Here is a 12,653-nt window from a genome sequence, read left to right as displayed (position 1 = left end):
CTCGGAGGACATTTTTTTCACCGACTGTTAGCACCTTCGGTTGCCAACTCTTTTTGGTCCAGTGATTTTGTCGGTCTCGACTGTCGCATAGACACAAAAAACAAGGGTATTTGGTATACCTAGCTTGTTGCCCGAGCAGCATGCACAAGACCTTCAAGTCTCCACACACTTGCAAACCATAGTCTTCATATTTAAGTTTACAAAGAACCAATTCCAATTTCTCGTAGGTTTCCTTCAAGTGTACGGAATGACCTACAGGTATGGAAGCGTAAAAACCACCGTTGTGGAGTAAAACTACTTTGAGACTCCTTTTTGAAGAATCCATAAAAAGATGCCATTGCTCTGAATCATATTGGATTTTAAATTGACCCATCAGACCGTCGACATCGATGCAATAAACCAACTTGCTGGGCGAAGTAAGGAATTAACTCCTTTTCACGATGTCTGAACCATGAAGATGACACTCCTGGCAACAATAAATTCCTGCTTTTCAGACTTTATCCGAGTAACTCAGCGGCATCTTTGGGAAGATTTAAGACTCTTACCAAATCATTCATCTCCTCCTGAGAAAACAATTTTTGGTCTTGTATCATCTTCAAAGTCAGAACTTGATTCGTCATCTGGTTCAGGTATGAGCTAGGTATCTCTTCCAAGGTAGCAAGGGGCTTGGGTACTGGTCTGTGCCATGGGGGATAGGATGAATTGCTGAGTGAAGATTGGGGTATGAAATTGAATGCTTCCATTTGGAATTAAACCATTTCACATTGCATGAACAAAAGTAATAGTCGTCACTATGGTTCTTTTGCTCTCGCGATACCATAGGAATCCCATAACGGAAAGATTTTTTCTTACCCTTGAACCAGTTTCGGAGGTCCTCAACACACCGTTTGCACACTTTATGAGGCGCCCAAACTTTATCTTGATCTCCAATTTTTAGTCCAAAGTATGCGAAGTATACTTTTTTTCACAAAGTCTATAATATTCGGCTGTTGCTTCAACACTGTATATGCACCACAGATGAAACAGAAACTGTCTGGCGAATGAATATACTTTCATGGAGCCATAACATAACGGTTGAAGAATGATGAGCTAACACGGAAAAGTGTGAACAGCCTAAAACCAAGAACCTGATGATGAATCGTGCACAAGTGTGGACTGCAGGAGAGAGCAGCTCTGTGTCTGTACACGAGACATCACAGTGCTGAACACGCCCCCCATGCACTGACCAGAGCTGCTGCTATCTGCCCTATGTCTCCCTCCCACTAGATTCTTCAGGAAAGATCAACCCCTTCTACCATTAGAAGCACAGACTCAGGGCTGAGGCTTACAGCATGCTGCTGAGTATCCCAGTAGTCAGACATGTCACTCAGAGCAGCACTTGTATTCACCCCCTTTGCAGGTGGGAGGGGCAGAGATTGTTTACCTGCAAATAACAACAAAGGGCCAAGAGGAGAACTAGGGAAAAGAGGAAATAGAATTTTTTTTTTCCTAAAACTTGCTTAGATTATGTATATATTTCTGACCATCAGATTTACAGTGCTGCATTTTGTTTTACATAACTCGGACAACCCCTTAAAGTTTTTTTTTTGCCATTTTATAACTTAAATGCACTTATGTGAATTAATTAATAGAAATTTGGACTTTAAATTTAGTTAAAAACCCATAATATAAAAAAAAAATTTTTTTTTTTTAAATCTGATAAATTTGAAGACAATTTTGCATTTTGTGGCAAATCATGACGTCTAGGAATTTTTTCAATATTTTATTTGTTTTCAGCACACCAAAATACATGGAAACTAGATGAAAATAATAAAACAGCTTTTTAGTCCCACTTCTTGGTTTGTACAGATTACTTTACTGCAGTTAACTCATTCTAATCCTGCCTGTAATTATGCCTTCTCTGTGTACAGATAAGACATGATCCACCATTTACAATAGGAGATTGTCAGAGCTTATCTATTCTTTCCATGTACAATGACCTCTGCCCAGGTCACAGAGCATGCCTAGTGTCACGAACCAGCGGGTGTGAACCCACTGTGCCACGTGTCCTACCTCGTCTAAAGGCACTGTATAAGGGAACCCCTTGATCTTCACAGTACCCCTGATGGTGGGGATAGACTTTCCCGAGGGGAACACCAGGTCGCTACCTCTTGAGGAGGATAGGCACATGAGGCAGCTGTTCCAGATGAACCAGGAGGTAACTGAGAAAGGTACTAGAGGTACAGGCGTTGTCAGCAGGAGCAACAGTGACCAGGAGCAACAGTGCAGGACTGAAGGACAAGGCAGAGGGGAAGACAGACAGGCAATAGGTTAGGGCAGTTGGCACAATAGGTCAGGCAATCCAGGTCGGCAACAGGAGAGTAAGCAGGCAGGGATCAAACAGGTAGCAGAGTCCACGAACACAAGTACGAGTCAGGAACACAAGCGGATATCAGGAAACTTAGCAGGACATAAGGACTTTGACACTGAGGCATATGGGAAGGGGGCTGAGCCACTTATATGTGCAGTAGGGCTAGGATTGGTCAGCGAGGTCACATGACAAAACCCATAAAGCACAGGAAGGGACGCTGGAAACAAGCAGCAAGCATGCTCTGGCCAGGGCTGAGAAGAAACTGTGGAGCGGATCCCAGAACAACAGTACCGACACAGACAGAACCCAGGACTGCAGCAGTGAATGGGAATCACTGGCAGCAGATCACCGCTGAACACGGCAGCCAGGACCGCGATGGTAAGCAGGGGAACAGCGGCGCACAGCAGCCGCTGTTACAGTACCCCCCCTTACGCCCCCTCTTCTTGAGTCCACAACAAGACAGAAACCTTTTTATCAAGTTCAGAGCATGAATGTTCTCTTCTAGTTCCCAAGACCTCTCTTCAGGAACAAAGCCCTTCCAGTCCACAAGATAGTAGGTCATCTTGATCTCCAGGATGTCTTTGACCTCAAATATCTCATCAGAATCTTCAGATACCAGAGTTGGAGTAGAAGGAGCCGTCGAGAAGCGATTAAAGACTACTGGTTTTAGTAAGGACACGTGGGATGGCATTAGGAAAACGCAGAGAGAGAGGCAGATGTAACTTATATGTCACTTTGTTGATCCTCCTCAATACTTCAAAGGGTCCAAGGAACCTAGGAGCAAACTTGAAACTGGGAACCCTTAAGCAGATGTTTTTAGAGGGGAGCTATACCTTATCTCAAGAAGAGAACGGAGACGGTTTTCTTCTTCTCTTGTCTGCATTCGCTTTCATACTGGCCACCGCTTTGTTGATGCAGTCCTTGGTGTCATGCCAAATCTTTAAGAAATCCCTACAAGAGGAATCTGCAGCTGGTACACCAGAAGATGTAGGAACAGGGAGAGGAGTACGAGGGTGTTGTCCATAAACGACAAAGAATGGAGAGGATCCCGTAGACTCACTAGAGTGGTAGGAGAATTCAGCCCAAGGTAGCAATTGTCCCAGTTGTCGTGTCTTCTCGGGAGGGATGTCTTTTACTAGGACAGGAGCCACTGTGATCAAGCGAGCAAGATCTACAGTCGTGGCCAAAAGTTTTGAGAATGACACAAATATTAGTTTTCACAAAGTTTGCTGCTCAACTGCTTTCAGATCTTTGTTTCAGTTGTTTCTGTGATGTAGTGAAATATAATTACACGCACTTCATACGTTTCAAAGGCTTTTATCGACAATTACATGACATTTATGCAAAGAGTCAGTATTTGCAGTGTTGGCCCTTCTTTTTCAGGACCTCTGCAATTCGACTGGGCATGCTTTCAATCAACTTCTGGGCCAATTCCTGACTGATAGCAACCCATTCTTTCATAATAACTTCTTGGAGTTTGTCAGAATTAGTGGGTTTTTGTTTGTCCACCCGCCTCTTGAGGATTGACCACAAGTTCTCAAACGGATTAAGATCTGGGGAGGTTCCAGGCCATGGACCCAAAATGTCAACGTTTTGGTCCCCGAGCCACTTAGTTATCACTTTTGCCTTATGTGCTCCATCGTGCTGGAAAATGCATTGTTCTTCACCAAACTGTTGTTGGATTGTTGGAAGAAGTTGCTGTTGGAGGGTGTTTTGGTACCATTCTTTATTCATGGCTGTGTTTTTGGGCAAAATTGTGAGTGAGCCCACTCCCTTGGATGAGAAGCAACCCCACACATGAATGGTCTCAGGATGCTTTACTGTTGGCATGACACAGAACTGATGGTAGCACTCACCTTTTCTTCTCCGGACAAGCCTTTTTCCAGATGCCCCAAACAATCGGAAAGAGGCTTCATCAGAAAATATGACTTTGCCCCAGTCCTCAGCAGTCCATTCACCATACTTTCTGCAGAAGATCAATCTGTCCCTGATGTTTTTTTTTGAGAGAAGTGGCTTCTTTTCTGCCCTTCTTGACAACAGGCCATCTTCCAAAAGTCTTCGCCTCACTGTGCGTGCAGATGCGCTCACACCTGCCTGCTGCTATTCCTGAGCAAGCTCTGCACTGGTGGCACTCCGATCCCGCAGCTGAATCCTATTTAGGAGACGATCCTGGCGCTTGCTGGACTTTCTTGGACGCCCTGAAGCTTTCTTAACAAGAATTGAACCTCTTTCCTTGAAGTTCTTGATGATCCTATAAATTGTTGATTGAGGTGCAATCTTAGTAGCCACAATATCCTTGCCTGTGAAGCCATTTTTATGCAACGCAATGATGGCTGCACGCGTTTATTTGCAGGTCACCATGGTTAACAATGTAAAAACAATGATTTCAAGCATCACCCTCCTTTTAACATGTCAAGTCTGCCATTTTAACCCAATCAGCCTGACATAATGATCTCCAGCCTTGTGCTCGTCAACATTCTCACCTGAGTTAACAAGACGATTACTGGAATGATCTCAGCAGGTCCTTTAATGACAGCAATGAAATGCAGTGGAAAGTTTTTTTGGGGATTAAGTTAATTTTTATGGCAAAGAAGGACTATGCAAATCATCTGATCACTCTTCATAACATTCTGGAGTATATGCAAATTGCTATTATAAAAACTTAAGCAGCAACTTTTCCAATTTCCAATATTTATGTTATTCTCAAAACTTTTGGCCACGACTGTACAATGTACTGGTGCTCCTCCTGCTGGTCAGAGAAGTAAAATGACCGAGACGGAGCATCCACCTTCATATTCTTCTCAGACGGGCGAAAGTGAAGCTCAAGTACAAAACGGGAGAAGAAGAGTGCCCATCTGGCTTGGCGAGGGCTCAGACGTTGGGCCATCTGCAGATATGTAAGGTTCTGGTGGTCGGTGAAGATTATCACTGGATGCTGGGCCCCCTCCAATAGATAATGCCACTCCTCCAAGGCAAGTTTTATGGCCAGAAGCTCTCAAGTCTCCAATACAGTAATTGCTCTCAGCAGGGGAGAAGAGCTTGGAGGAGAATCCACACGTAAACATCTTGCCCTTGGAGCCTTTCTGTAGTAAAACAGCACTGGCTCCTATGAAGGAGGCGTCCACTTCTAAAAAGAATTGGCGGAGACATCGGGATGACACAGAACAGGTGCAGAAGCAAAGGACCTCTTTAATTGGACGAAGGCGGCCTCCATCTCAGTCCAGTCTCTGGCATTCACCCCTTTCTTCTTAGTAAGAGCGGAGATCGGAGACTTAAGAGATGAAAAATTCGGGATGAACTGACAATAGAAATGAGCAAATCCAAGGAAGCGCTGTATAGCACGAAGAACCTGTGGGCAGGGCCAGTCCATTACTGCTTCAATTTCTCAGGATCCATCTGCAACCCGGCATCCAAGATGATTTATCCGAGGAATGGTACTGTAGATTTTTCAAATATGCATTTCTCGAGTTTGGCATATAGTTGATTCTCTCTCAACCGCTGTAAAACTAAACGTGAATGCTTCCGGTGAGTGGTCAAATCTGGAGAATAGATCAGTATATCGTCCAGGTACACTATCACGCAGACACAGAGCAGGTCCCGGAAGATATCGTTTACCAACTCCTGGAATACCACAGGAGCATTGCACAGACCGAAGGGCATGATGAGATACTCGTAGTGTCCATCATGAGTGTTGAAAGCAGTCTTCCACTCATCGCCCTTTCGAATGCGGATAAGGTTGTATGTGCCGCGCAGGTCGAATTTTGTGAAGACCTTAGCTCCCCGGATCCTGTAAAAGAATTTGGAGATTAGCAGAAAAAGGTAGCTATTCTTGACTGTGAAGTCCAGGCAAGTCTACAAGTACAGTAGACGAGGAAGCAGGTCAGACCTCCGAGAAGCAGGTGGACTGACAGGATGATCCCCAATGCAGAATCTGACCGGAATGCCAGTCCAAAACTGGAGTTTGCTGACACAGCCAGGATAACCAGATTCACGGATGCTGGCAGCACATAGAAGGAGATCATCTCTGAATGCAGAACCCCTATTTGCAACTTAAAGGGCATAGTAACAGAAAGCGCAGGTTCAGGAAGCCTTTCTAGACAGATGGTGGGGAGCCGGTACCGAATGACCAGAGCTTGCTGAATGAGGTTACTGGCTGACCCAGAGTCCAAGAATGCAGGCACAGACAGTGTGACTCCCTTGTGAAAGAGAGTCACGGGAACTGAAAATTTCAGAGAGGACTTCTCCTTTTCTAGGACCATCTCTGTAACTGATCCTAGACACTGGCGTTTCCCGACTTCTATGGACAAAGTGGGCCTTGCCTCCACAATACAGACACAGGTTCTCTGCTTTTCGGCATAAACGTTCCTGGTCATACAATTGAAGGTGCTCTATTTGCATGGGCTCTTCAGATGGGGTGAAGACACTAGAGGAAGAACCGGCCTTTGGAAAGATGGAGCCAAACGAGGTGGTCTTCTGGTGCATGCGACCCCCACAGGAAGGGACTCGCACCGGCCCTTAAGGAAGTGCTGCAGGAAACAAACAGCAAGCAAGCTGTGGCCAGGGCTGAGAAGAAACTGTGGAATGGATCCCAGAACAACAGTACCTACACAGACAGAGCCCGGGACTGCAGCGGTGAATGGGAAGCACTGGCAGCAGATCACAGCTGAACATGGCACCTGGGACGACGGCGGTAAGCAGGGGAACAGCAGCACACAGCAGCCGCTGTTACACCTAGAAAACTTTCACATGTAAGTAAATAGGGTCCCTTCCTGTTCATTGCGTCTATGTCCCATGTGGCTGCCGTAAAGCAACTTTTTTAATGCTGTGTAAATGCTGTTAAGAACAGCAAGGCAAGATGGCAGACCCCATAATAATGTTCAGGAAATAAAATAAAATCTACAATCAGAAAATAAAAACAGATTAGAAAAAAGGATGTGTGTTACTATCTGGCAGATAAAAATTTTGGTGACACATTTCCTTTAACAGCACTCAAAATACAGGGAGTGCAGAATTATTAGGCAAGTTGTATTTTTGCGGATTCATTTTATTATTGAACAACAACCATGTTCTCAATGAACCCAAAAAACTCATTAATATCAAAGCTGAATATTTTTGGAAGTCGTTTTTAGTTTGTTTTTAGTTTTAGCTATTTTAGGGGGATATCTGTGTGTGCAGGTGACTATTACTGTGCATAATTATTAGGCAACTTAACAAAAAACAAATATATACCCATTTCAATTATTTATTTTTACCAGTGAAACCAATATAACATCTCAACATTCACAAATATACATTTCTGACATTCAAAAACAAAACAAAAACAAATCAGTGACCAATATAGCCACCTTTCTTTGCAAGGACACTCAAAAGCCTGCCATCCATGGATTCTGTCAGTGTTTTGATCTGTTCACCATCAACATTGCATGCAGCAGCAACCACAGCCTCCCAGACACTGTTCAGAGAGGTGTACTGTTTTCCCTCCTTGTAAATCTCACATTTGATGATGGACCACAGGTTCTCAATGGGGTTCAGATCAGGTGAACAAGGAGGCCATGTCATTAGATTTTCTTCTTTTATACCCTTTCTTGCCAGCCACGCTGTGGAGTACTTGGACGCGTGTGATGGAGCATTGTCCTGCATGAAAATCATGTTTTTCTTGAAGGATGCAGACTTCTTCCTGTACCACTGCTTGAAGAAGGTGTCTTCCAGAAACTGGCAGTAGGACTGGGAGTTGAGCTTGACTCCATCCTCAACCCGAAAAGGCCCCACAAGCTCATCTTTGATGATACCAGCCCAAACCAGTACTCCACCTCCACCTTGCTGGCGTTTGAGTCGGACTGGAGCTCTCTGCCCTTTACCAATCCAGCCACGGGCCCATCCATCTGGCCCATCAAGACTCACTCTCATTTCATTAGTCCATAAAACCTTAGAAAAATCAGTCTTGAGATATTTCTTGGCCCAGTCTTGACGTTTCAGCTTGTGTGTCTTGTTCAGTGGTGGTCGTCTTTCAGCCTTTCTTACCTTGGCCATGTCTCTGAGTATTGCACACCTTGTGCTTTTGGGCACTCCAGTGATGTTGCAGCTCTGAAATATGGCCAAACTGGTGGCAAGTGGCATCTTGGCAGCTGCACGCTTGACTTTTCTCAGTTCATGGGCAGTTATTTTGCGCCTTGGTTTTTCCACATGCTTCTTGCGACCCTGTTGACTATTTTGAATGAAACGCTTGATTGTTCGATGATCACGCTTCAGAAGCTTTGCAATTTTAAGAGTGCTGCATCCCTCTGCAAGATATCTCACTATTTTTGACTTTTCTGAGCCTGTCAAGTCCTTCTTTTGACCCATTTTGCCAAAGGAAAGGAAGTTGCCTAATAATTATGCACACCTAATATAGGGTGTTGATGTCATTAGACCACACCCCTTCTCATTACAGAGATGCACATCACCTAATATACTTAATTGGTAGTAGGCTTTTGAGCCTATACAGCTTGGAGTAAGACAACATGCATAAAGAGGATGATGTGGTCAAAATATTCATTTGCCTAATAATTCTGCACGCAGTGTAGATAACGCTAACACCTTTTGGAAAGTGCTTCAACAAACAAAAATTCGATCACTCTGCTTACCCTTCCTTAAGCCATTACTATAGAGACCTACATACAGTGGCAAAAAAGTATTTAGTCAGCCACCAATTGTGCAAGTTCTCCCACTTAAAAAGATGAGAGAGGCCTGAATTTTCATTATAGGTATACCTCAACTATGAGAGACATAATGAGAAAAAAAATCGAGAAAATCACATTGTCAGATTTTTTAAAATAATTTTTTGGTAAATTATGGTGGAAAATAAGTATTTGGTCAATAACAAAAGTTCATCTCAATACTTTGTTATATACCCTTTGTTGGCAATGACAGAGGTCAAACGTTTTCTGTAAGTCTTTGCAAGGTTTTCACACACTGGTATTTTGGCCCATTCCTCCATGCAGATCTCCTCTAGAGCAGTGATGTTTTGGGGCTGTCGCTGGGAAACACAGACTTTCAACTCCCTCCAAAGGTTTTCTATGGGGAGACTGGCTAGGCCACTCCAGGACTTTGAAATGCTTCTTATGAAGCCACTCCCTCGTTGCCCAGGCGGTGTGTTTGGGATCATTGTCATGCTGAAAGACCCAGCCACGTTTCATCTTCAATGCCCTTGCTGATGGAAGGTGGTTTTCACTCAAAATCTTACGATACATGGCCCCATTCATTCTTTCATTTACACGGATCAGTCGTCCTGGTCTCTTTGCAGAAAAACAGCCCCAAAGCATGATGTTTCCACCCCCATGCTTCACAGTAGGTATGGTGATCTTTGGATGTAACTCAGCATTCTTTCTTCTCCAAACACGAGAAGTTGAGTTTACCAAAAAGTTCTACTTTGGTTTCATCTGACCATATGATATTCTCACAATCTTCTGGATGAGCCAAATGCTCTCTAGCATACTTCAGGCGGGGCCGGACATGTACTGGCTTAAGCAGGGGGACATGTCTGGCACTGCAGGATTTGATTCCCTGGTGGCGGAGTGTGTTACTGATGGTAGCCTTTGTTACTTTGGTCACAGCTCTCTGCAGGTCATTCACTAGGTCCCCCGTGTGGTTCTGGAATTTCTGCTCACCGTTCTTATGATCATTTTGACCCATGGGGTGAGATCTTGCGTGGAGCCCCAGATCGAGGGAGATTATCAGTGGTCTTGTATGTCTTCCATTTTCTAATAATTGCTCCCACAGTTGATTTCTTCACACCAAGCTGCTTGCCTATTACAGATTCAGTCTTCCCAGCCTGGTGCAGTTCTACAATTTTGTTTCTGGTGTCCTTCGACAGCTCTGTGGTCTTGGCCATAGTGGAGTTTGGGGTGTGACTGTTTGAGGTTGTGGACAGGTGTCTTTTATACTGATAACAAGAAGTTACAGGTATGTGAGAGACAGAAATCTTGCTTGTTTGTAGGTGACCAAGTACTTATTTTACCGAGGAATTTACCAATTAATTCATTAGAAATCCTACACTGTGATTTCCTGTATTCTTTCCCCCATTCTGTCTCTCATAGTTGAAGTGTACCTATGATGAAAATTACAGGCCTCTCTCATATATTTAAGTGGGAGGACTTGCACAATTGGTGGCTGACTAAATACTTTTTGCCCCACTGTACTCCTATCTACCTCCAAACACCTTAACTCCATTCAATACACTTTACACACACTCTTCACAAATCTGGAGTCTCTCCCCACACAGGAACAATGGTCACAAGAGATGAGTTAGGTTTCACGCTTAAAGGGATTCTGTCACCAGGTTTAACGCTATAGCGATATTTATATCATTATATCTGCCCATCAGTCTCATTGCTGTGTTTAAAATGATCCCACTGTTACTGCTCTGTGTGTGTTAGATTCTTATAAAAATCGATCTTATTGATATGTAAATTACCTTGGTCAGGAGCCCAAGGGGTTGTCCCACGATCTGTTGGAGCCCAGCCGCGCCCATCGATCCGGAGCCCAGCACCGCCTACCACTTAATTTATTCACTCCACTTGCCCTGACATAATTTCTTCTCAGTGCCGTAGTCTTATGCAGGCACAGTGGACACTGTAGTCTGCGCCCGTGTGGACTACTGGCACCGGCTTTGACGAGTCAACTGCGCATGCGCCAGTTCTGGGTCGTCTATGTGTGTAAGACCTACCTACCTAGTTCTAAAGCAGTAGAGGTGTGCCGAGACTGCTGTACAGAAGGTAGGCTAAAGGGGCCAAAAATCACAAACATAGCTTAAATGATATATGTATATTTACAATTACAAAACCAGATTCCTGAAGGCATTAGACATTTCAAACTGCGGGTTTGGTATATATCGAGCGTAACAAGCTTACTTTCACCTGCCTAATTTCTTAATATCGTGTACTGTGACTTTGTACTTAGATGCGGCTGAGGCCGCCCCAATGCGCATGGAATGCCTAGTGATTGAACTGGGGTTAATCCAGTGTTCCTCAACAGAATACGAATGAATTTAAGAAAGTTTGTGCAACTCAAGGGCGCAGAACAAAACTGAAGCAGAGGTGCTTCACCCAGGGTTTCCTTGAAAAACTGTAACCATTCTTGAATGGTTCTCACTGGGCACCATTTATTACCAGTAGGAAAGTATCTAACTTCAGTCAGCTGTCCAGGGCGTGTCGTCTTTGTAGAAGTTAGCGTGGGAATGTAACATGACCCATCCCAAGAGAGCTGACTCTTCCTCAGATAATTTTTAAATGTCGAGGCGCAGGTGAATTCGCCTCGTCTGAGGAATCCATAGAAAGCTAGATACATAGCTGTCTTAATCAGTAAGCTAGTATGTTTACCAAAAGGGTACTGTTGCAACATATTAGATAAGGACCTGAACAACTTCCCCATAAATGGAAGGATGGGTGACAGCGGAGCCCTTCTGTATACCTTTTAGTAACATTCTGATAGGATGCGCCGAAAACAATGATGGTAGATTGGGATGCTTTAAATACAAATGATGCTGTATCCCAGCCAGATATAATTTAATAGTACTGTAAGACAGCTTCAGGTGTGAGTGGCAAAATGCACCAAATGCCAGTAGATAAGAAATATATCCTGCTCCATCTGACGGGTGCGCTCTCTTAAAATTACGAAATGACGCCCAAGCTTTCTTATATATCCTCAAGGTGTTATCGGATAGTGATCAAGTTATAAGAGACCTAGCAGTGGTGAGGTGAGCCGCTAGTCCATCACTAATTGGTCGAACTTGGGAATGGTTGCCGGTGTGCAATCTGCCTGTGGAGAAACCTGAAAGAAGAGTGACAAGTTACCCCTAGATAAAGCATCCACTGCCACATTAGCTTTCCCCCCTAATATGATCACATATAATATGGAAATTTATATTGAAGCGATAGCCATAAGAGTCTCCTCACGAACGACATGATCTGAGCGGAGGTTGATCTACCCTTCGTGAGTATCTTGACTAAAGCCTCGTTATCTGTCAAGAAGAGAACTGACCGATTCCTCCATAGTGGTCCCCACACCCAAGCGGCTGCCACCAGTGGGTAGATCTCAAATAATGAGGAACACCTGGAGAAATCCTCAACTGACCACCTCCTCTGGCCATTGGTTTGCCAACCACCTATGACCTAAGACAGCTGCAAAGCCTACCGAGGATGACGCATCTGTATTAACTACAGGAGATTCATTTCAAACTGTCGGAATGAATAATGATATGCCATTCCACTGTGACAGGAACGCATCCCACATGACTAAATCCGCCATCGCATTCTGATCTATGACT

The 12,653-nt window shown here is 44.1% G+C and overlaps 1 protein-coding gene across 1 annotated transcript in view; it reads right to left on the bottom strand.

Moving 5' to 3' along the window:
- The window catches only part of FBXL18 (F-box and leucine rich repeat protein 18), a 426,048-nt gene that overhangs the window by 46,741 nt on the left and 366,654 nt on the right, over positions 1-12,653 (bottom strand). The gene's annotated exons all lie outside the window — the stretch shown is intronic.

This window comes from Bufo bufo, chromosome 7 (genome assembly GCF_905171765.1).
Source record: "Bufo bufo chromosome 7, aBufBuf1.1, whole genome shotgun sequence".
NCBI lineage: Eukaryota > Metazoa > Chordata > Amphibia > Anura > Bufonidae > Bufo > Bufo bufo.
The sequence above is the reverse complement of the archived record's forward strand: the minus strand, read 5'-3'. Positions and strand labels throughout refer to the sequence as shown.